This window comes from Neofelis nebulosa, chromosome 2 (assembly GCF_028018385.1).
Source record: "Neofelis nebulosa isolate mNeoNeb1 chromosome 2, mNeoNeb1.pri, whole genome shotgun sequence".
Classification (NCBI taxonomy): Eukaryota; Metazoa; Chordata; class Mammalia; order Carnivora; family Felidae; genus Neofelis; species Neofelis nebulosa.
Window position 1 is genome coordinate 87,379,270 of NC_080783.1, and position 25,527 is coordinate 87,404,796.

Here is a 25,527-nt window from a genome sequence, read left to right on the forward strand (position 1 = left end):
ACTTTGCCAATGTGATTCAATTAGGGACTCTGAGATGGGGAGGTTATTTCGGAATTATCTGGGTAGGTCCAGTAAAATCACAAAGGTGGTTAAGAGAAAAGCAGGAGGATCAGAGTCAGAGAAAAAAGATGATGTATCAATGGAAACAGAAAAATAAGTGGCTATTTGATAAAAAGCCATGGGCTAAGGAGCGAAGATAGCCTCTAATAACTGTAAAAGTCAAGGAAAGAGAGTCCCCAGAAGAAGCACAGGTGTGCCAACACCTCGATTTTTCCCAGCGAGACAGATTTCAGACTTCTGACCTTCATGAGTGTAAGATAATATGTTTGTGTTGTCTGAAGCCACTGAGTTGTGATAACTTGTTATAGCAGCAATAGGAAATGAACAGATGAGGACACAAAATGTGATTAAATTACCAATATTTTATTGTTCACTTGATTTTGTGGAAGGGTAAATAATTTTTAAAAATTTCTTCTATGTTATCTTTTCTCCCTAAGAGATTTTTTTTTGCTATAAAATTAAAAAATGCAAACATTAAAAATTGAAGGCATAATACCTAGTCACATATATTTTCAAAAATATAGTAGGTTGTTTAAAACTACATACCGCCTAGATTGCTTTCTTTCATTTTGTTTCTCTTTTCCTTCAAGGGCATGGATGGCATAATAAGAATTGACTTACTTAGCATCTAGGGAATTCATCTTACCATAATTTTAACCAGGACTTTGAACTGTGATTACTTATTCAACTTAAATACTTTATGCAAATTGACTTAGGTGCCTTTACTTTCTATATTCTGTCTAACTTACAGAGCTCCTGGTGATCCTTAAGAGGTCACTGTTGGAAAAGACGATATAGAAGAATAATATGTAAGGCACACATCCACTCAATATTTATTCTCTTCTTCTTGGCAAGACAATCCATTGTTGAGGGGATGGCTGTATACTCTACTAAAAGAGTTCCTTTCCCAACCTCCTTGGCAGCTGGAGTGAACATGTGACCACATCAGGCCAATGAGACTTCAGTCAAAGTGATAGATAGAACTTCTGGAGAGGCCATGTACCAGGAGCTGACTTAGCTTGTTAGCCTTTTTACCTTTCTGCTCCTCAAAATGTAAATGGAATGGTTGTACCATCAAATGACCTTGAGAATTGACTCCACTCAGCTGGTAGAAGTTTCTCTGAATCTGTGAAGGAGTCAAATCAGTCCTGTACAGTCTCTGGGTTTCTTTAACGTAAGAAAATCAGCCAGATTGGACCAAAGGCTTTGAAGATGAGTCTCTGATACTAAAGCCAAACACAATTCCTAATGCAAAGTGCTTTTAAAAGCCCAATTCATTATCACCTGTTATGAGGTACATAAACTTTACAGAGTAGGGTAAGAAAGAGTTAGTTCAGAAGCTGGCAGGTTTTTTCCTTTTTTTAAATACACTGTTGCAAAAGAAACTTTTAATAAGGAATTATAGGAAAATATCCTGCAAAAGATGGTATTTGGCAACAGTGGAGTGGGGGGCAATCTTCCTAGTAGAACTCTGCTTGGAAACTTTTCTTCTTCCTCCCAAAACCACAAAGGCCTATAAATAATGCCTCCCACAGTTAGAGCTTTCAAAATTGCAGTTATTCTTAGAAGAGTTCCAACATAATATGGATTAAACAACTGCAAATGAAAGAGACAAAGGGGAAGAGAGAGAGAGAGAAATTAAAAAAAATAAAAAAGGAGAGAGAAAGAAAAAGAAAAGCCAGTTTCAACATCATGGAATACAGCAGATATAATCTTTCCGCCGAAAGGGTAGAAAGCCCCCTTGTTGCTCACTGATGGTAAGACAATGTGATGCTACATAGGACCAGCTGGAGGCTGTGGGATATAACTAACTCAGAAAAAATAAGTAAAACAGCTCAATAAAGAGGAGAGTGAAATTTGTGTAGTATGTCCAGGACAGAGCTCTTAGGGATACTTGGATACTTTGTATTTAGTCATCTGAAGCTGATATCACACACCAATGATATATAATTCACATCTAAATACATATATATATATATATATATATATATATATATATATATATCTACTTATACGCACATTTACATATTCACGAGGTGGACACATTCTGCATAGTTGGTATGATGCTAGTAGGTGTCATTTACCTGAGGACCTGGTGAACTACTTGGTTCAAGCAATAAAGATGATATTGGGAGAGGAGAGGAAGGAAGAGGAGAGGAAATTTCCAATTTCACTGAAATCTCTCGCCATCATAATAATCAGGTCAGCATCAGAGTCTCCAAAAAAGCGACCAGTTGACATTGGGGACAGAAGGAGCAGTCATAAGTTTGACAGACGATTAGGTGGACGGTGGCCTAAAATGGCTACATCTAACAGCAAACCTCAGCTTTACAGGGAACATATGACTCAGGTTTAAGAAACGTTGGGGGTTGCTTAATCAGAAATATTTACATTTTCAAGGCCACTGCCATGGTGCTTGAGCCGGAATTAAAACTTCAATAAGCTTGTTTAACCATCAGGTAGAAGAACTATGAACTGCCCGAGACAGAGTCAGTTCTCTCTCTTGTGTGTTCCTTTGCACTTAGGACATTCTATTTATACAACATTCCACATGGTGTTTCCATGGCTTGATATGCCTTTTAAGTTCTCCCATTAAGCTGGGAATTTTCCTATAAAGCTGGACAGATTTTATACTGGCACATAGAGGGTTAAATGAATGAAGACAGAATTATCGAACAAATGAAAAACCTGAACATGGATTAGAATACACTGACCTTGGTTTGAATTCTGCAACAGCTTTTTATTATCTGTGTGGTCTTGGACAAGTTTCTCACTTTCTTTGAATAATATCTAAAAGGCTAGTTTTATGGATTAAACAAGATAGTATGCAATGTACCTAGCATAATGACTAGTAAAAAGTACATACTCCACAAATATTCACCCCTTTCTCACCCCTTTATTCACCCACCCCTTTTTTGAGGCCCATGCTGTGTCTGGCTCATGTCTTATTTTCAGCAGTAAGCATTCTACCTGGTTGTAGTGGTCATCCAAAGTGCAGTTGCCAGTACTCGAACTGAGTTGCTGCCCGTTGGTGACAATACAATTGCCATGGTAGCCTGACATTTCACAGCACACTAGATACTTTGTGATCAACAGGGACTGATGATCGGATCGGTGAGCAATTCAGTTACACTTAAGAATCCTTATAAAAGTATATGGTGGTTCCCATATCTGCTTATAAGAAGCATTCTACACGAAGGCTACTTCATAGGAATATTTTCTCTCTCTTTCTCTACGTTCACACATACTTGAGAAATCACACAATTGCATAGTGGTTCATGCATTGTGTGGCTATGTTATATTTAAGTACTGGAGGGGGAAGTGAACAATGGTTCAGAGAGAACTGGAGTATTACTAAGGAAGAGAAATTTGCTTTCCTTACAACATAAGCAGAACAAAATCTTTGAAAAGGTTATAGGAAAGCAGTGGTTTCCCCTTCAAATCAATACCACACCCACTCTTTCATAGCTTGTAGAATCAGGAAATAACACAAATACTTCTAAGTGGAGGAACATCTAAAAATATAATTGGATACATTAAAATTGAAGTGACACCTTTTCGGATCTGGTTTATTGACGTGTCATATAAGGAATTGGAATCCACATACATAATACAGGACTGGTTAACGAGCTAAGATTCATATACAGCTTACTAAAGATGTGTCACCTGTCTTCATTTGATTCAGTGAGCACTGAAACACAGCATTTTCTATTGATATTCCTCCTTCAGCATATGGTTTCTCGTTATTGTGAAGTATTGAGAGTTTTGAGAAGACTTTGAGATACCTCTGACTTTTTTTTACATTATGACCTAAGGGAAAGGGGAGAACTTCTTCTTTATGGAGAATTAGAGAATCTCATAGGTAAATTGTGAGACTTCTGCAAAATCTTTCCAGTAACAAGCAACTCCATAATTCTCCACCCTTTCCCTCACATTTGCCCCTAACCTCATTCCCGTATGACTTATTTTTGTATTTATGCTTTATACTACCTCTGTTTTAGTTTTCTAACCATATCCCAACTGCCTCACCAGTCTCTAAGCTGTGAATGTAACCTCCTCTCTAACTGCACACAAAACCTTTCTGTAGTGCTTCATTGTTGCCACTGTTGGGTGGCAAGAAATGTCTATGTAAAAATACATATAACTTACATGTCCGTGTTAAAATAGTAAAATAGGAAACGATTTCTTCCTAATGCCTATCCCTCACCCACCTGGCCCCATATTCTCAAACTACATGAAACTCTGTTGTAAATGAACTTCTTGAAAAACAACTCCAGGCTACTTAGAGAAGTAACAGCTTCTACGTGATGTGAAATAGACTTTAATGTTATGATAAGGATGTGGCTTTATAGTTTTGCCCTGATTCATGGTTTTGAGGACACATTTTTTAAAAATATAGTTTATGAGAGTTACATTTACATTTATCTGCATGAAATGTTGCTACTAAAACAAGGACATTTAAAACCAAATGCCTTTTCTGCAAAGAGATAAGATAAAGTTATACAATGATTGAAAGAGTTCTGTGCAGTGCAGAACCCTGGACCTGGTGACCTCTGGACACTTTTCTGGCCTTATCATTCATGCATTTATTATTCTTAAGTTATTTATAGCCACATGTTAAATCATTTTCCAAAATTAAGTCTTCTTTGTTATGTGGGTTCACCCAGAGGAAGAAAAGACCAGATTCTCTCAGCAGCCAATATATTGGTAGTACTACTCATTCTATTTATCTGTAACTCTTAAAGGACAACTGTACCCCTTTGTTTTAAGAAGGTCAGCAATTATCACAGCTGTTCTGCTCCTTAAAGTTATTCTGGAATGTATAATGCATCCTATAAGTAAAAGATGGTAGTCTCTTATACATTAGGGCCATATTTGGAAGAAAGCAATTGAGTTTCTATTCAATTCATAATTTTTTGTATCATGACCATTTCAGAGTTTAGAGACTGCCCTGGCTTATAGGAAGAATGAGTATCATCAGATAACATTTTATGTATTACTGTACCCTACAACTGAATACAAATCTCTGAGGACATGCCTTTTAATTATAAAACTTGAGGTAGATGCTGAGGAATCATCCAAGTCATGATAACTGCCTGATAAATTTCTTTAAGTAACTTACATTTACTTTAGGGAGAAGCATGTGAGGGCAAATCCAGGACTCACAGATGGATTCAAATAAACATATACTTCAAATTCATGTTATAAAATAACAGAAGCCATATATCATGAAGAAGTCTGAAAGAACTTGTGAGAATTTTATTCTGCTATATGATTTGGGGAAACATATGATACGTTGTTTGAATTTTTGATGCTTCCCATTCTTCAAAACCCCAAAAAGCCCATACCCCATAGGACTGTTTGTAGAATTAAACATTTCGGTGCACATCAATGCACAGATAATGAGTGCTTATTAAATGTAAGTCCTCTTCCAATGAAAATCTTTCTTTTGAATCATCCTCTCTCTCAGGGTTGGCACATGATTGCTCATAGTTCAAGGCTGTTTCCAAAATCATACAAAGCCATAAATATTAATCTTTAGTACCTTTTCTTAAAAATAGGAACAGCCTATATAATATGTGATATCTTTGTAAGTCCTCAGAATCATGCCCATTATCAAAGAGTGTTTGGTCATAATTCATAAGTAGATACATTGTATCATAAATAGAAGTGTCATTATATCATAAACTAGGAATAACCATGGCTTCAGGCTAACCTGTGGTTGGCAATTGCAATTTTTTAAGATTCTAACCACCCCACTAGCCATCTCCCTCTGAACCAGAAAAGCCTTGTTTTGTATTTAATTAAAAGGAAGGCACATTCTCAATGCCTGCAGATACCTGGTAAGTTTGACTCTGGGTGATGATAATCTATGTCAGAACAGTTCAACTTGAGAACGGACGTATGTAACTTGCAGGGCACGAAAGATGCACCAGGAACTGAATACTGGCCTCAGGTAAGACCTCTGTCTCTCTCTCGTGCGAATTGCCTGAGAATTAGAATGAATCACCGCCCTGGCACACTTGTATGCCTAGTTTCTCCTTCCAAGAGATGTTAATATTTTGTCTGATTTTTGAATAAAGAAGGCTTTAAGGAATAATTTTAAAGATGAAATAACTCTTCATAGCTAATAAATGTCAGTAGTGAAAATACTATGGCTAACTGATTGCCAGAAGTCCATGGATTCCTTAACCTGCGAGGAAAGCTTCAGCATGGTGGCTACTTTAGTATCATTTCCAGAGGCCATTTCTGGTTATTGTGCAGGAGGAGGCTGGCCTTTAGGAGCAAACCTAACCTTGTCAAGTGCAACCTTGATCTCTCTCCGTCTCTACTCTTATTCTCTGGCAATGAAGAATTAGAAAATTAAAGAAGTTAATTAGAAAGTTGAAAGAAAAAAAACCTAGTTCTTAAATAATTTTTTTAGAGTGTTAAACATAGACATGTGTACATGGTTGAAGAAACAAATATTAATTAAGTGCTACGTGCAAACCTGTGGCAGATACAAAGTCGATTCTTGTCTTCTGTCATTTGACAACCCTGGGGGGCAGATGTAATACACAATATGACATTAGAGATATTTAAATTTAAGACATATCATAATGTCAGGATCAGTGAAGTTTACATGTTTCTTCTGACTGAAGGGGCCCTCTAAATTGATTGTTAAACTCATATTGTTTCTGAAGTGTTAGTTCCTTATACCAAAAAATTCAAAATAATTGAGATATGTACCTGACACTAAATCAACAAATGTAAAATTTTATTTAATTATTTTCGGAAGGACTTAGAATTATTATTCTTAACTTCTTTATACATTCCCCCAAATACATTCAGGCAAGTAATTAAATCACCTTTACTTTTTCATGGGACTATACCCATGTTATTCTAGGCACATCAGGTGCATTGACCTTACATTGAGGGCAAATTTGGAAAAAGTATTCAAGTTTTAATAGTACCTTAAAAATTTTTAATGTTCATTTATTTTTTGAGGGAAAGAGAGAGAGAGAGAGAGTGAGAGAGAGCAAGCAGGGAAGGGGCAGAGAGAGAGGGAGACACAGAATCCAAAGCAGGCTCCAGGCTCTGAGCTGTCAGCACAGAGCCTGATGGGGGGCTCAAACCCATGAACCGGGAGATCATTACCTGAGCTGAAGTTAGAGGCTTCACCAACTGAGCCACCCAGGCACCCCAGTAGTAACTTTTAATAAAGGGTATTGTTGCTTTGGTGCAACTAGTTGTAGGATGAAGCGTTTCCTAAAATTCACCAACCTAAACCTGTCTCTCAAACACCACTTCCTGAATTTTGCAGCAACACCCCTCTTTGTGTGAATTGAAGAGGAAAGCAATGGCTGACACCCCAGTAGCGAACTTTACAGGAAAAAGTGTGATTGTATTGTCCTCCCTAGAATTTCTTGTTTTCAAAGTAATTTTGGAGGTGTCATGGTGGCCAAGTATATTTCTGTAACTTACAAATGATACTAATTCATCCTCAGGCGATAGTCTGTGCTGAGAAAATAAAGCTCGCTAGTTTATTTCTTTGAAATTCAGTTCTCCTGTGAGAATTTTCTTTAAACTATACTTATTCAAGCATATCTGCTTTTACAAGCTTAAAACATACACACACACACACACACACACACACACACACACACGAGTTACCGTTTTGAGTCATTTGACATCTAATCATAAACCAGTAATTCTTTTCAAGTTATTCAAGTAGCTATTTATATTAAGCATTATCTTTGTACATTTTCATGAGAGTAGAAATCTTACAAATACTTTTCTAGATTTGAAGTTTTTAATATGTGTCTACCTCTTTCCACTGGTAGGTGAATTAAACTATTTCTAGGGGATTTAAAAATCTCACTTAAAAACAACTAGGACTTGTCACACAATTAAGAAAAATGTGAATTAAAAAAATATCTTCCCCGTCTTTTAGGTTAAACATAAATTTCTTTAAAAAAAGCATATTAAACTTATCCATAACTATTCATTTTGAGCAAAAGACCTCTGAAGAGGAGTTAGTGCTTGGTAGGTGAACTGTTTTTCCAGCCAATCCATTTGACATGGCCACACAGTGACACTGAGAACAGAGGAGAGTTAATAGCACAAGCATCACAATCCTTTAAGAAAGGGGGAGTAAAATAATTTTATGATTCAGCTTTATTTTTTAATTGTGAGACTTATTGTAAAAGAAGAAAAACAGGCAACATGTGGTAACTTTAGTCAGCATTTCTGAACTGGGAATGATAAACACCTCTGCCTGGCTCTGGCATTTATCAGGACTGAGATATTATTACCACATAGAGTCACAGCATGGTTACTGTTATCATCGGAAAAAAGAGCCAGCTAATCTTAATGGTTTGTAAAGCCGTTACCTGCACTGGTCTGACATTTATCATGATCATTTTACCACATGGGTCCTACATAGCAAAGGTCTTTTATCTGGAAGGGACATCACTATGAATTATTATTTGCAGCTAGGTAGAAAATTGTATGTTGTAGATACCTTTTCTCATTATAAATCACATAGTCACATTTCACCATTTCCCCCAGAAAGCTGCTGAGCCCAGGTTTTTTGCCACAGCTTGCTTTCCTCTCCATCTCTCTCTCTCTCTTTATAGTTTCTTGAAAATATTAGCCATTTTTTTCATTAATACCCTTAATATAATTTTTGAAGAACTATGTAGACAGTAGGTGAACATATGGAGATACTTTTATTATAGTTAGGGGACTTTCCTTCACATTCTGGGAAGGGACTGGACAGTACTTTTAGAAATTGAAGTTGATAAACGGTCTACTTTTGCTGTTGTTGTTGTTGTTGTTATTGTTGTTGTTGTTGTTGTTTTAAATGCTTATTCTCCTTTCTGTCTTGGTGGGCAGACTTTTTCTGTTCCTGACCTTGCCAATAGAGTATTTACCAGTAGATCAAACAAAATTTCCGATGCTTGATTTGAAACCCTCAAAACACTAATGCCATCTCTTGCTTGAAATCCTTAGCTTGGAAATGTGTTCTCAGGGGGAGAAAATAATACTTTTATTTTGCCAGATTGTGAGTCTGTTCAGATTTTGTTTTAGCACGTTACAATGGGGTAGAAGTTTCCGCCAACAAATTTGTTTAAAAAGATGCTTAGGTTCTATCCTTATCTATGTCCTAATCATATAAATTAACATATTATATAGAAGAAATGAGGATATTAAAAGGTACCATATTTTAGAACCATGAGACCAAGTCAGTAAAGTGAAATGCATTAATTTGACAATGGAAAATTGCAGTGAAGAGCCCAAGTTGTTTACCATGGGGAAGAAATGAACAAATCCTCTCTTTTAAAAAGATTGAGACAACTAATCTTCTGAAAGAGATATTTATATATTTCCTTCTTTCTCAAGTGTTCCATTAGGAATAAACAAGCCAGAAATTCTGCACTTTTATAATGAAGAGGGAGGAGAACTCCTTGCCATTTTTGCATTTAGGAAGAAATGTGCAAGAAGAATGTGACAATTTAAGCAAATCAAGATTGTTTCAAATGGATCACAAACGGGACTTTGTGGGATATTTTATACTAGCATGTGAAGCAAACAGTAAATTTGAAAGGAGGATTTTCTCAATGGTCTAGTTCTGATGTGTTTTCCCATTTCTTTGTGTGTTTAAAAGAGGCTTGGATGTGGTGTTTTAATATTGCTTCGGCTCTTTTGCAAATGAGTTCTGGAGAAATATTCGCACATGAAGGAAAGCCGATGTGCTGTAATGCTGACAGCAGCTGGGGGGATATGAATGAAGAAACCAGATTCCCAAGGCTGAATTTAGCAAAAAATAAACACCTATCATTCCATTAAAAAAAATTACCATTTTAAATGTTTATGGGCATCAATAGCAGACCACTCTCCCTTTGATAAAACCAATATATATGTATATATATATATTTCCCCCCCCCCCTCAAATAACTCCATTCCTTAAGGGGTGTGATAGAAACTTTAACCTGATGTGCAATATTTTGCAGTGAAGCGCATTCGTTTGCTGCCCTTGTTACATTTGGTTACACATTAATTTTTATATTATTCTGCATTTCTTCCAAAGGAAACAGTTTTTGTTTCAGGAACCTGCCAGACATGCTCGCATAAATTTGGGTGTGGCGCAGGAGGGGGTGGTTGGAGGAGGTCATTTGTGAAATTAACCTGTCCTTTTACTGCTTAAGATGAGTTGCTCACACTTTGGTTCAGTGTTCTAAGATTTCATTGGAAAGCAGTGGTCCAGTATACCAACACACTGCCTTACCAATCAGAAAAAGGCTACACTGATTTCAAACAAACAAACAAACAAACAAACAACAAACAAGCTTTTTTATTCTTCTATTTCAGAATGACTCTTTTGTTCTAGTTTAACATTTTCCTGCCATTATTGCCTCCCCCCCCCCCCCCCCCCCGCAAAACACTGCAACCTGGGAGTGCTTCCAATAATTAGCCAGGGGCTTTGCTGCTTGGATTTTTCTCCTTTTCTGGGGAACTGGGTGAATCGTTGAGTGCTAATGAATGTCGGAGACTTCTAGCAGTGGTTCGAGCCAGGCACAGCGCGGGCAGACGCTTTCAGCTTCCCACTGTGCTGCAGTGCAAGCCTCCCCGCTGGTATGTTTACCATAGTTTTAATGTCTGCGAAAAATTCCTGATGCAACCGAATTATGTGGTGCCCTCTTGTTTGTCTAACCCCACCCCCACGCCCTCCACCCCCAATTTGGCAGATTCCTTTTGCCCCTGCCTATTGCAGAAAGCTCCTTCTCAACTTTGTGGCCATCTTACCACTCCAATTCTTGCCATGAGAGCCCAGCTGCTCTGGAGGACCAGACACGGTCAATCTAGAAGTTTCCGGAGGATTACACACACACTACTCTACTTATGACACCTAATAACAGACATCCTCCCTTCCACTGCCTTTGAATTTCATCGGAGGTAATGTTAGAGCAACAAAATTAATCATCGGTATTGACAAAACTAGCTTAAAAACATAAACGTGCTTGGTGAAATACACTGTGCCTTTAAAGAAATCTATTGAAAGACCTCAGACAATCACTGCAAACTAAATAATGTGCTCTAAGACGAAAACAACCAATCTGTGATTTGACTTGATTTATTCTTTGTCCTTTTCTTAAAAATGGTTATCTCAAAGAAAATGACCATTCCATTATATTGTAAATTGATGAATTCACCAAGTGTGATGCACAGTGAAGTTTTTAATGAATATTCATACAACTCTTTCAATCCATTAACAGGACTTAAGACAATGAGGACTTAAGACTCATTCCCATTTAGACAGTAGAGGGAAAGTGGAATTAATAGCATAAACAGCCCTCGGAAAGTTTAACTTTAATGTATCAAACTCCAGGTGCCAGAGTTTGAGGAAAATAACCAATAATAGCCATTTTTTACATATTTGATGGGACTGATTATGCAATGTGCAACTCTAAATGGCTTATAGCACATTGTAGCATGGTTCCATCCCATTGGCTACAGTAGGGTGCAGGCAGATGGATGACAGTGACAGGGAGAGAAGTGCTTTTGCTTAGCCGTGCGTTAAGATGCCATCCAGAAGCTCTGTGCACTGCAGACACTTCATTAGGATGCCAGGATAATGGTAAACTACCACTCAGAGTGACACCCCATTTCCTGCTTACTGAGCGCTCCAACCTCGGCAGATGTCAACAATCTCACAGTGCTACAGAGCAGACCTAACTTTCCAGCCACTTTGACTCCAATTTTTTCCTCCTAACAGTGCCATACATTATGTGCAATATGTAACGGCAAACACCTCACCAAAAACAAAATCTGCCCAGTTCGTTATGACTGGAGTGAGTGCTTAATTTTTTGCCTTTGAAAAGATGAGGTACAGCGATTTGGGTAAGAGAATACATCCAGTCACTAACCTAACCTCAAAATTTCTTGCTATGATTTCCATTTGCTAATCAGTTCAAAGTGTTAATTGTGTGGTGAACTCTGATTAATAGTAGTTAAACTCTGATCACAGGGGATATGACTGTTTCTTTTAATTAATGTCCATTCCAAAGGTAAGAGATTGTGGAATTCCTTTGTTAAAGATTTTAAACTCCGTTTCGGTGTGGTTCTTAGTTGTCTGCCAAGAAAAGGCTGACTTGAGCATCTGGATGATATTTCCTCTGCAAATGTATAACTTGAGGCCATTCGCACACCACCTTACCAGCAATTCAAGCCAATAGCAACTTTTTTTTTTCCTATAGTGTAAAGTCCAAAATTCTCTTTATGAAGAACGAAGGTATAATTTAGATAATGAAAAGAAAAATTCCCCAGATGGAAAAATAATACTTTGAAATCTATCATGACGATACATGATTGATTTACATTTTGTCATTCTAAGCATCTTCTTAGAAGTTCAAAGGGCCTTGCAAATGGCAGGACTAAAAATAAATATCCTCCTCTGAGGCCTGTTTCCATTTCCAGGTAAAGAAGCAAATGTAAAGGAGAAGTCATAGGCAGAGGTCACACTCCAAAGGAGAATTTGAATGCAAACTTTCAATGTGATATCCTGTAAAAAGAGGTGATGCAAATCTTGACTTTTGGTTTAAAGTGGCATCTGGTTGGCAACACCTAACCACCTCTTGGAACCTGTCACTAACTCTGCTTGAACACAAAGAAAACAGACTAGAGTTCCTAAAATAAACAGGAGCTGCCAATCAACATGGTGTCAAGGAACTAAGGATAATTTCCTTGAAGACAGATTGAATTTAATTGGAAAATGCCAGGTGGTGGGACCACCTGAGCTATGGAGCTATTGAACCAGAGAGCTTGACTTTCTGGAAACAGATACGTCCTTCTCTTTCTTCAACTATCTGGTCTCAAAATCAGTTTCGAGGTCTATGCCAACCTGAAACACTGGGCAGCACTCTCCATTCTACAGAGCTAATCCCATTGAGTAGTGTGACTGTTTTCTCTATTTCCTTTCTCACCAGTCCTCTCCCATTCTAACTATAGACCAGGACTCCTTTTTCACCTGTAATAATTTGGAGATAGTGGTTTTCATAAAATAACTGAGGAGTCTGAGAGTGGAAGGCAGGAAGGATGCTCTGATCATGGCACAGATTACAATAGACACTGTCATCCCATATGTAAAATGTAGGAGGGATGGAGACTGGTAAAAATTCTGTTAGGAATAAATTCTTCGAATTCTAATGTTTTATTTATGTATTTCATCTTTGAGAGTTGAGTGAGTTAAGGAATATCGTGGGAGAGGATATTCAATATCAAGGTGGTGGGCCATAAGATACTAAATATGCTAGGTAAGAATTCATATAAGAGCTATGGTTATCAATTTGTCATTTGGGCATAGCTCCAAGACAAGGATTTGACTCAAAACGAGGCAGCGGGTAAAAGGCAATATGTGTATTTGGTTACATTTTCACCTTTTGAGATGACTAAACACAACAAAATTTACCACAGTGCATGACTTTTAAAAACACTCATTTCAGATAAGAGAACAATGCTCAGAAGCACAGAACTTTCATAATGACCATGAGACAAATAGGAAACTAGCACCTTCAATAGAATTTGAAACATCATAGATTCGAATGAAAAGGAGAAGCAGGCCTCCATAAGGAGAGAGTAGGATAAGATGGAAAGATGAATAGGGTGGATAGGATAAGAGGGCAAGGAGATAGTGAGGAGAAAGACAGTGGGAAAACTAAGAATGCAAAGTACTTTTTTTTCAACCGCCAAAAATTCCATTCAGTGATATGGATGCCAAACTAGAGAAGCTTCCCCAGAATTTGGAAATGAAAAAAATGATAGGAAAAAGACATGTTGGAAGTCAGAGAATTGAGAGACTATGATTTGTAAGTATCCTTTAGGGAGAAACCTGTATTGAAAGCTATACAATAATCAAGGCAAAATTAAAGCAAAATTCTGAGAATAAACAACAACAACAACAACAACAACAACAACAACAACACTATCTGAATATTTAAAATGATGGCCGGATTCTAAGAAAACTCGACTGAGTAAAGATGCTACCTAGACGTATTTTGGCAAAGCTTTGAAGTGATAAAGATCAAGGATAATGCTACAAGTATTCAAACAAAAAGAAGACAAAGTAAGCTCCCTCAGACTTTCCTAAAACTTATTTCCCTAAATTCTAAAGTAAAACAAAGCAGTATCTACTGTTTATAGGGTGAAAATTGTGGCCCCAAAACTCTCGTGTTATCTTTTGCATGTTAAAACAACAGAAAGACATTCTCATTCATGCAGAGATTTATAATAGCACTGTTTTCTTGAAAAGTTTACTGGAAGGTTTATGTAAGCCTACCAAGTGATGAATCAAAATTTGTAACTCAAAAATAGAGACATTACAAACAAAACTAAGTATCTATTTAGTTTGGACCCAAAACTCAGAAGGCACTATTGGATTATTTCTCTTTGGCTTCTGTTTCATTCTCAGACCAAGAGTGGTCTTCTCTTCACAGTTCAGGTGAAAGCTCTGGGGACATATGATGACCATTTAAAATGGTGACTGGTGCTAGTCAGTCCTGGCATTTGCTGGCAAACACCCTTATTGGAACATCGCACTGGAGAGTTACTAAACAAGACCTCTCTTCCCCTTTTAATAATCAAAGCCTCAGAGAACAGCAGAATGTTTACTCCCATTGCTAAGACTCTTTGGTAAACATGCTTTGTATCTATAATAATTGTGTTGAAAAAACTGAGTCTGGGGACAGTTGAAGTGATAAAGACTGACAAATCAAGTAGTAATAGGGATTGTATATGAATTTTCCTATGTGACATACTTTTTTTTTTTAAAGAATCTAAGTAGGCTAGGGAAAAGATGTCAAGCAAACAGGTCAAAAAGAAATATCCCCAGAATATGGTGATGAAATTTAGAGTGTTTTTAATTTTCTTCTTTTTACTTTTCTATTCAAGTTAGCCTCAATAAATATTTATTACTTTTATAATCTGTTGCAAGAGACAATTTAAAATAAGCTTGTATAATTGCTTAGATACCACATAATTATGTGTCTTTACTAAATAGTTTATTGAAAAGCCTAGTAGAAAACATACCAAAATATTAACCAGAAGTTCTCTTTGAAGAGCAGTATGGATGGTTTTCTTTCATTTTTAAAATTCGTTTTCCAAATTTCCTGTAATGAGTATGTGCTATCTTGATAATAAAGATAATTCTCCACGTTTGGTACACGTGATAACCTTCAGTTGCTCTATGACACAGGAAAACATGCTATTTTCACAGATGAAACCATTTCTAGGAAAATAACGTACTAGACTTTCTTCTAGGTATTTCTGTTGCAGTTACTTTCTTGTTTCGTGAATATATTCCAGAATCAAGAAAGCAAAGTCAAAATTTGACACTTTCTTCTCATGGCTGAAAATATTGGGCTAAGGGTGACTGCAGGGAGAACACAGAAGATAGAAAGTGCCACAGTGCACAGTACTATATATTTGCAACCTGAAGAAAGGCAGCTGATCCCGCAGGGCCTTGTATGTAAATATATTTTAGTTCCATGTTCTAATTTCTGTTTCTTCCTCAAACAAATCTTTTCTTAGAGTATTATATTGCTTATTGGACTGAACTTCTGAAGAGTGGAAACTAAAACTTATAGCACTAGTTCAAGGATGAGATTTCATGGTAGTATTTTGAAGTTAAAAAATAAGCTGATATTCATTTTGTGCTGAAATACACCTATCCCTTTAAGCCACACCCATTTCTCTTCTCTTTTGGAAACTATATTCAAAGACTTTCTCTGCTTATAAAATCAAAGAATGAGGAAGTCTCCAGCTAATTTATATCCTTAAACTTTACTTCTGTCCCAATTTTTCTGTACATATTAGATTCCCAGTTAATATCTGGTTGATTGAATTGACTCACTTCTTTAGGTCACTTTACATGCATAGTGACAAATTATTGTTCATAGTTAGCCTCAATAGTCAGGGCCTAATTCTTACAAGTAGAAACACAACCAAAAGTTAAATATTCAGAATGTGTAAGTTGCTGGGCAAATAAAAATTAAATTTTTTTGGTTTAAATTTTATTCAAAATTAGTGTTCAGTTTGTCAGGACCACTAATCTGCAATGGGTAGGAAGCCAGTGTATCTGTAATATTTAAGAGGGCCCCCTGATGGTTAATCTTAGAAATGTCTTCTGATTCCTTTCTGTCCTCCAGCTGACCAGACATATTTATGCAGGTGTAATTGGCCATGTGACTTGAAGTGAGTTGAGATGGGTGCAATGTCCGCCCATATTTGATTCGTATCACTTCAAAATGAAGTATTTTCAAAAGCAATCATTTAGTTTAAGGGAAATAAAAAGGCAATCTCCAACAAATAGCTAGAAATGTAAGAATATAGAGAATGTTTTAAACAAAATTAGACTAAAAAGTAAATGTACACACATTACAATGACATTCCTTAAAGAGGTTGGAAGTGATTGCTCCAGTAAGGGACTAGTGTTTTGCAAAGGCCGTTCTGTTCTTTTAAAACAAGTTTTTGGCTGAATTTTAAAAAAGAATATTTTCTCATATAAGCAAGCAGTGGGCCTTTTCACTGGCAGACATATTCTAGGATTTTAGAAATAAAAAAGAAAATAATAATAAAGGATGCAAATGATATTCTTCCCCAGCTAATGTATTTTTTTTTCAAAAAAAGTAAACATCAGCTCCTCAAGGGAGATTTCGATTTGAAGACTGTTTATTATATCATTTGAATAGGACTAGACCTGGCCTTTTGACTTTGAACCACTACCAAATTTCAGGCTGTGAGGAAATTGTTCTACATTTCCTGACAAATTGAGTTAAGCAGACATTAAGTGGGCTTTAAGAAAACAAATGGCCATCTTTATCACAGGTGGACACTGATGGCTTAATGGGGCCTGGGCTGATTGTATCACTTCTAATGGCTTGACGGGAAGCATTAGGGTTTTTGCATAAAGAACTGGCATTGCGAACCCTGCTAACACAGACCTGTCAAGCGCTCTGTATCCCTTTGTGCACGGAAGCAGATGTTTGTATGTATACTATGAACTGGCATTAGAGCAAGCGACAGATGCCTGTATGAATGCCAGGTTTGTGAATTTTTACAGCAGGAGCATGTTCTGAGGAAGTGCAGCCCTGCCCTCTATCATAGGTAATTCCCAGTGGAACTTGCTAAATCCCAGCTATGTTTTCATTATTTGGCTTTCCTAGCAACTGGATGAATGTGTCTGTCCTGAAAATGCAAGATGAGAGCCCTACCAAATTCTTACAGATTTGCAAATAGCTTGTCTGTGTTTTGAACTTGGACTTTCCAGGCAACGCTTTGCACTCTAATCGCCACCAACTTACTCAGAGGAGCGGGTAGTATTATAGCTCTCTAATTAAAACTTACTTCAATGTTTATCTGTCAGTCCTCCCCCATGGTCTCCCTACATTCCCACCCCCACCCTCCAGGAAATGCGAATTCCGTTTGTAGGTTTTTCTCTCCTGCAACATAGAGAACTTACACTCTGGTTGTCTGTCAACAATAGAAACAGGTAGCTTGCAGTCCATTAAACAAACACAGTGCCCCCCTCACTTTTATTTGACATTTTATTTGGCTGTGACAAATGAGCAGCAGTTGGATTATAACATAATTTGTCTTGTCTTTATTACCAGCACAAAGGACACCATTCATTAATTATTCTGCCGTTGCAGCTTAACACTGACTGGAAAGGTCCCTCTTCGGACAGATGGCGGGGACGATGTTATTTATATCAATCAGCCAAAATCCTCAACAAGGATTACTGTTCCTGAGACTACAATGATTTATTTCTTTTTACCTCACCCTCCCTCAACCCCTTCTGCTTTCAGAGATTTCTCTATAAAAACGAAATTTGATGGGAATCTTAAAGCAAAGCCATATTTAACCTGTTAGCTTGCAAAACAACATGCATGCTACATCAGTTTAACTGCATGACATTAGCTGCATATTTTTTAAACTGCTCGGGATTTTTGATCTTCCATTCTAGAGCAAAAGATTAACCGAAGGTCTCAGGGTAGCAAGTTCAGCAGAAGTTTGCCTCTTCTGTGACATTGTATTGCTGTGGCCCATGGGAGTCCCCCCGCCCCCCACACCCCCACCAAGGATATAGTGCTGTCAAGATTTTTTTTGCCTTTGCGGAGATGAGATGATCCATCTTATTCCAGAGTCCACAAGACTTTCTGCAAGATCAGCTAGGATGTTTGGACAAAATAAAAATAACAACTAAAACCGAAAAATCAGAAACACCCTTACCTCCTGTGTAACTTAGAGTTAAAAGAGTGAAGATCTCTGGTTTCTCCTGTCCCCACACATCTATGTAGAATCATGAGGTGGTTATGTTATTTGGGTGGCAGTGCTGGGTGGTTTACCTTGCTTGTTTTGTGTTGCTAACAATTCTGTCCAATACATGCTGATCGAGCACTAATACAAGACTAGCCCGAACTCAGATGTGACATTCTTCTACATGTTTTTCGATAGTGCTTCTGAGATGTGGCCATTTCTCCAATTAAAATCTTTAGGAGAAGAGTATGTGCAAAAAAAAAAAAAAAAAAAAAAAAAGACTATTGGGGCTGAGGCACTGAAAGTTTTTTTTTTAAGTTCTCTGACTATAATAAGGAAAATAATGCAGAAAGTTTTTTGTCTTCAGAAATTATTGGTATAACCTTGCTATCCTGATTAGTTTGCAAATATTAAAAGTCCCATCAAGACAAATATCAGCAACATGCAAATACCCTTGCAGGTTGTGATTAAGATTTTAAATGTATCCTTTTGCTTTTAGTTAATGAAAAACAAAGTCTTGGAGGATCTAAGTTGTAATTTATTAAACATGAAAGGCTCCTTGATGAAATATAGAAATGAGATATATTTTGCATTTCAAAGATTTAAGCTGACAACTTACTTGCATGCAAATAAGAGCAAGATTTGTAAAAATATTTGAAAAGAAATTATTCCTGAATGTACTTATTACAATAATGTGGCATGTAGATAAGAGAAACACACAGCATTAAAAGACATTCATTTCTCCAAAGTCTTAAAATTAGCTTCTTTCTGCCATTGTGTATTAATGTTCTTCTTCAGGAATGCAGCATATTAAAGAACTGAACAGAATTAGTAATAAATTTGTTAATTACAAATTTAAGCAACACAACTGTGTTGTTTTCCCAATATGTTTTTTTTTCAAAAGCAGAATTGCTAATGCATTTTAATCATTTATGTATAAACATTTGAGGATAAAATATTCTGAAGTTTATCAATTTCAAGAGCTGTTTATTTGCTAGCAAAATAGGCCATGTTATACAACATATATCTTATCATTTTTGCTCATCAAATCCCCATTTGCTGAATGCAAATTTTCCTGGTCTAAGTGCTCTTGCACCTCAATTTAAATGAATAATAGGATCGACTCTATTAAAATCAGTTTAAGGTTGCCATGGGTGACATATCAGTAGGGTTAAAATGAGAAAAAAAGGTCACAGAATCAGTCCTTACAACCTGTTTTTTATCATAATGAAGCATATGTAAGACTCAACGAAGGCTTAAATAACAATATGTCACTTAGGCAATACTTTAGTTTGTGGGTCTTCTTAAAAAATCTTTTCTTTAACCACAATGTATTCCAAACAAAATAAACGTAAAATTATAGTGCCATCAATAACTCTGAGAATGTATTCAGTTGCATTGAAAATTAGAGAGTAAGCTCTTATGCTATTACACAAGACTGACAGATTGCGGATTTGTAAAAATAACAGAGAGCTCCTTAAAAGAAGGAGGAGTAGGTACTTTTGCTGCAGTAAATCTCTTGCTACAAGGAACCAGCTAGGTGTTATAGTCAAATCAACAGAGCATACAGAAACTACACGCAAACATCTCATTTGAGAAAAATGTGTCCTCTGCCAACCAGATTTAAAAGATCATTCACGTAGCTATTAGTAGGTATTACAAACACCACCACCGGGCATGGGCAATATCCTGGAGCAAATCTTTGGGCAGTAGTTTTAGGCTCTTGAAAGCTGAACAAGCGAGACTTTGGGGTTACAGGAATATATATGTGATCATACATCTATGCATCTTCATATTTTAAAAGTCAATCCTGTTTATTAAAGTCGCACTCTTAATGCCGATTTTATATTATTTATGATTCTCATTTGGATTTCACAGAATCGCATTTTTGTTACAAGTGTTATATTTCCTATCTTTTTTTAACCTGCAATAAAAGAAAAAAAATCTTCTTATTTGCTAAGGTTACAGTGTTAGTTTAATTTTCATAGAAGCGGTGGAATATTTTGAAGTGAGTAACATTTACCAAGTCATTAGTTTTATGCAAACTAGGAAGGAAGATGAAAGAAAAAAAATTATCAATTATTTATAGATTGTTAAAATGTATCTTAGTGCACTGCTACTGTATAGAAATGACAATTAGCCAAACTTACCTTCTTTAATTAATAATGCATACATTATGCTCTTTGGGCAACTAATCACCAGCTCTACAAATTTGTTTGACACTGTTGAAGATACCTATCGCATGGGTTAAAAAAAGAACAATGCTCTCCCAGCTGCAGCCAACTTTCAGCCTTCTAGCAATGCTTGAAATGCAGTAGCAGTTCCAGGGAGCAAAATGGTGGTCCTTTAGCTTGACACTATGAATATGGCACCGAGCTGCAGAATGCTGCCTGCCGTGCCTTTGCCACCAAAGAATGCACACTTTATCTCAAACTGGTTACTTATGGGCGAAAACCCTCAGTCTCTATCTCCTGTGTTAATTTCCATTATCTTACAGTGAGAAATTATTGCAGGTAAATTTGCTCTGTTGCCTTAAAGCTGCATTTATCATATCTTCTGAAATGAAATAGAAACATAGTTTGATGAAAGGATGGGCTGTGTGAAAACTGAACTGTTACAGAGAATCCGGCATGAATGGGCACCATGCTTACCACAGAGAATTCCAATCAAACCTGTGATTGCAGCAGTTTGTTGCCACGACTCTCTCAAAATTTATTTTTAATAAGATGTAAACATCTATTTGTAATATATTTAGACCAGAAGGAAAAGGAACGTGTTTTTTCAATTGCCTGCCTCTGAATCTTTTCATACTATCAGGATGGCAAACCCAGTCCCCTATTTTACCCATAATTCTGAGGTCAATGGCAGCCACTGGTAAGTTTGTAACTTTCACAAATGCTACTGAATTAACATAAAGGCCTAGGCAATCTATTTCTCAGAGGTACAAAAGCATAGTATCATACTGAGCTGTATACTCAAGTGGCCAACAGGCTTACTGACATTGGGACCAGGTAGACACTTGGCTGTCAACAATTTTGTCCCAGAGTCACACACACCACATCCAGATAGCAGCTTGTAGCATTTGGAAGGAAAAATAAGACTGGTGCGGCTCCCTCACATATGGTGTTTAACAGACTACACTTCCCATTTGCTCCTCCGAAAGGTGTGCATTTTCGAGGGATAATGCCAAGTGTTCTTTGTGCTATGGTGTCTTTGCATTGAAAGGTGATGTGTCTGACACATTTTGGCAGGCTACCGTGAAGAGCTTAAAATTTTTCCACTGACTTTTACTAAGACTTAAGAGAATAAGGTTGTACTTTATCAAAGGTAATAATCTGGCTTTGGGGATGACAGGGTCATAGTTCTGGAGTGAACTGAGAACATGGATTTTTATTGACGATATTCTTCACTCACTATCCCATAAAATTTGTTTTGCTGCTTTTTTATTTAAATACATACGGACTAGTAGATCACCCACCTAAGCAGGTTTATCATTTTAAGTAGATTCTGAATTAGAGCTTTGAAATGTGGGTACAGTAAAACTAGAATGTGTCTTTCTTGTGAAATTCTCTCCTCTTTTTCAGCAGCTTTAAATGAAATGCAGAACAAGAGTCAGAATAAATGCAGGCGACTTTTCTCAGAAGCCTGAGAGAAGAACCAATTCTGTATGTAAACTGAAGGAAATCTTCATTTCTATCATGAACATGGGGTATATCCCCACCCACCATTTAGAAGGATTTCTGTTAGCCTTTTGTGAAAGATTGCTCTCATTTATTTAACTCATGCCACATGGCTTAGCTTTATAACCAGTATAGGATTTCTAGAGATTAAAAAAAATCCATTTTGTATCTATGGAAATACGAATCTGGAATTTAAGCCATAATTGCTGCAAGTTTTCCACATTATAGTATAAAATTGCTGGATTTATTAATGCTGGGCATACTTCAACAACCCCATGGTTTGCCCTGGTCAATGGTTACCTGTCAAAATGTGGTATCATTTTTTAAAAATATTGTATGTTACGGAGAAAAATAATGTGTGGATTTTCTTCTCTGTTTTTGTTTGTTATAAGCAAAGTATTTACAATAATTTATGGAAAGTCTTGGAATTATAAATATTAAGGCATTGCCAAATGATTTAACTATCCCTCCATGGCAAATTGTCCTTAAACACTACCATTTTTTTTTCTTTTTTCTTTTTTTTTATCATTTACTTGTGGACCAGCAACACTTGCAGGCTCTTGCCCCTGGCCTTCTGTGAGAATGTTAGTTAGCAATGCTCATAAAAACTCAATTCATCAATGTGAACATAATTTGCTATGAACAGAAAGCTCACAAAAGGGTGAATTTGTCAGATAGACAGGTGGCCTGAGATCTCTCCCTGATACTGAATGATATGAATAATAGATTCTGGTAAATGTATGCCAAGACTTGAGCTGTAAACACAGCTGCCTCCATTCCCTTCCAGAAAAACAGCTTCGAGGACGAAAGCACAGGAACCACGGTTCCACCTGAGGACCTAAGCTTGCACACACACACACACACACACACACACACACACACACACACATCCCTCATTCAAGAAATAAACAACCTCCATAAAAGAGGACAGAGTTAAAGGAATCTTCACGTTTTTCCCTCTCTATGCGAAAGACATTTTACAGCTATCTTGGGCAGGGGAGACTAGATAGAGAAGAGAAAGAAGAGGAAGGAAATAGATTTTCCTAATGGTTCTGGTTCCATATTATTCAAATGTCTTATTTCATAAAATACACAAATCAACAGAGCTAATAAACTTTGCAATATTATAACTCTTGTTTTCTAATGAGCAAAAAGAAGAGAGCAGGTTGGCTCTATGCAGAAGCACTGTGCTTGAAATCATTCTAGTAATTCATGGCTATTTGTCTTATGGGTTATTAAGTATTTATTAAGGTTCAAATGTAATGTAGCCTTTTCTCCAATTTATTCTGAACTTTAAAAATCTATTTTGCAAATTGTTTTCCAGGTAATGCACATACCCACTTAAGAGTTGAATCTCAGGATTTAGAAGATTCTGATTGAGTGCACCATATATTTTTTTAGTCTTTATAGATACTGCTGCATATAGGTTGACCTATTCTGATAACATTTATAACTGACTGTCAACTGGCAAAGACATTGGATAAGTCTTAATACAGTAAAGTAGTATTTCTTAAAGTAGAATACACATATTATTGGGGGTATAAGAGACAAATTTAATCGTTATGTATTTATTTTAAAGAGTATTAAGAAAGTGTAACACTTAAAATGTATGCTTTTATGGACAGTATTACTTAGGATAAAGCTAAATATATTTAAGTATAAAAGTCATTTGGTTTTCAGAAAAATATTACTGAAAATATCATCAGTGAAATTAGCATATAGATCAATGAAGTTTGGGAAACCTGACAACCTCATTTCAATCACCAAAATCACATAAAAGATCTTATCAAATATAATCAGAATCATAAGGCCACAGAACATAGAAGAATTGTGACATTTTTAGAGTTGGGATAGACCCTGGAATCCATTCTGTCCTATCCTCCCATTTTCATGGATGTAAAGGCTATGTTTTTCAGAGGAGTAAAGTGAATGACCAAGCCATCTATCTAGTATGGACAAAAATGCAATTAAAAATCAGGACTTGTCATAGGCTAGTGGTCTTTGTCATTAGGAAGAAAGGAACAAGCGAATTTTGGCATCACATTCATTCACACTTGATTTCTAGAAGGAACACTGAATGTTCTCCTCTATAAAAGGTATTTTTTTTCTTGACTCTTTATTGACTAGAGAATCCCTAGGACTTCTTACTAATATTTATTATGGTTTTACCAGCATGCATACACTGAACATGAGTTAAATTTGATGTAGTGGATAGCAAGGCTCTCTTAAAGGAGAGTCAAAATAGAGGCAACCATATTCTTCTCCTTTTGAATTTTCAAAAGAATTAATATCGTCCTCTCTTTTTTCACACGACTTTTCCCTTTTCACTGCACATGAGTCATACATATTGTCTTTTCTCTGATGGCGTAGTAGAACTTTGCACGCAGAAACTACACCTTGTTTATCTTTGGTTTTTAAGTTTCTCATCTCTGTTTCTTCACAGGGTAAGTCCTCAATAACTTTGTTATGCACAAATGAATTCAATTCTTTGAATCCCTATTAATATTGCCTGATCTGTGACTCTATTATCTGCAAACATTATTTCATCTTGTCCAATAAAATTCAACCCATCAAATACTTAAAAACTTTACCAAGCACCTGGTTTAAATTAAATAATGTTCTAAGTGCTATGAATGACAGAGATAATGATTTTTAGTCTTAAGGGCATATCAACTAGGAGGAGTGATATAACATGGACAAAATTAAAATGCAAGGCACAGTAAAGAAGTATAAATTTCTATGGGGATTTGAAGAAGAAAAATGTAGCTGAGAGAATCCAGAAAGGCTGCATGGAAGTGGAGCTAAGGGTTCCAATAATCAAGGAGTTTTGCTTCATTCCCTACTGCAGCGTCTAAAGATAAATACAGCAATATGCATTCCCTGATTTACCCACTGATTCTGGAGTCCAAACTTATGTTTTAGTTACCAAGTACACCAACCATGTGTTTCAAAATTTCATGTTTACAATACAGAAATCTCTAGACAGGCTCATCAGGTTAAATTTCCTATTTCATTTTATTGCTTTAAGAGTTTTGCCTAATTACTCAGTCAGCTGCTAATTACTCAGCAGCACAGAGCCTGCTTGGGATTCTCTCTCTCTCCCTCTCTCTCTCTCTGTCCCTCCCCTACCTGTGCTGTCTCTCAAAATAATAAACTTTAAATAAAAATTTAAAAAGTCTTAAAAAAGAAGAGTTTGTCTAGCTGGTAGACTGGGTCTCCACTGCTTTCAGAGGCTCTGAGTTAACTTTATTTTTATTGTATTATATTTTTTAAACATCTTTTTTTAAAAAATTTAATGTTTATTTATTTTTGAAAGACAGATCTTGAGAAGGAGAGGGGCAGTGAGAGAGGGAGACACAGAATCTGAAACAAGCTCTAGGCTCCAAGCTGTCAGCACAGAAGCTGACACAGGACTCAAACCCACGAACCCGAGAAATCATGACCTGAACTGAAGTCGGATGTTTAACCGACTGAGCCACCCAGGCGCCCTGAG

At 36.6% G+C, this 25,527-nt stretch overlaps 1 protein-coding gene across 4 annotated transcripts in view; it reads right to left on the reverse strand.

Annotated features, from left to right (window-relative positions):
* The window catches only part of ARHGAP15 (Rho GTPase activating protein 15), a 573,492-nt gene that overhangs the window by 15,599 nt on the left and 532,366 nt on the right, over positions 1 to 25,527 (reverse strand). The window lies entirely within an intron of this gene.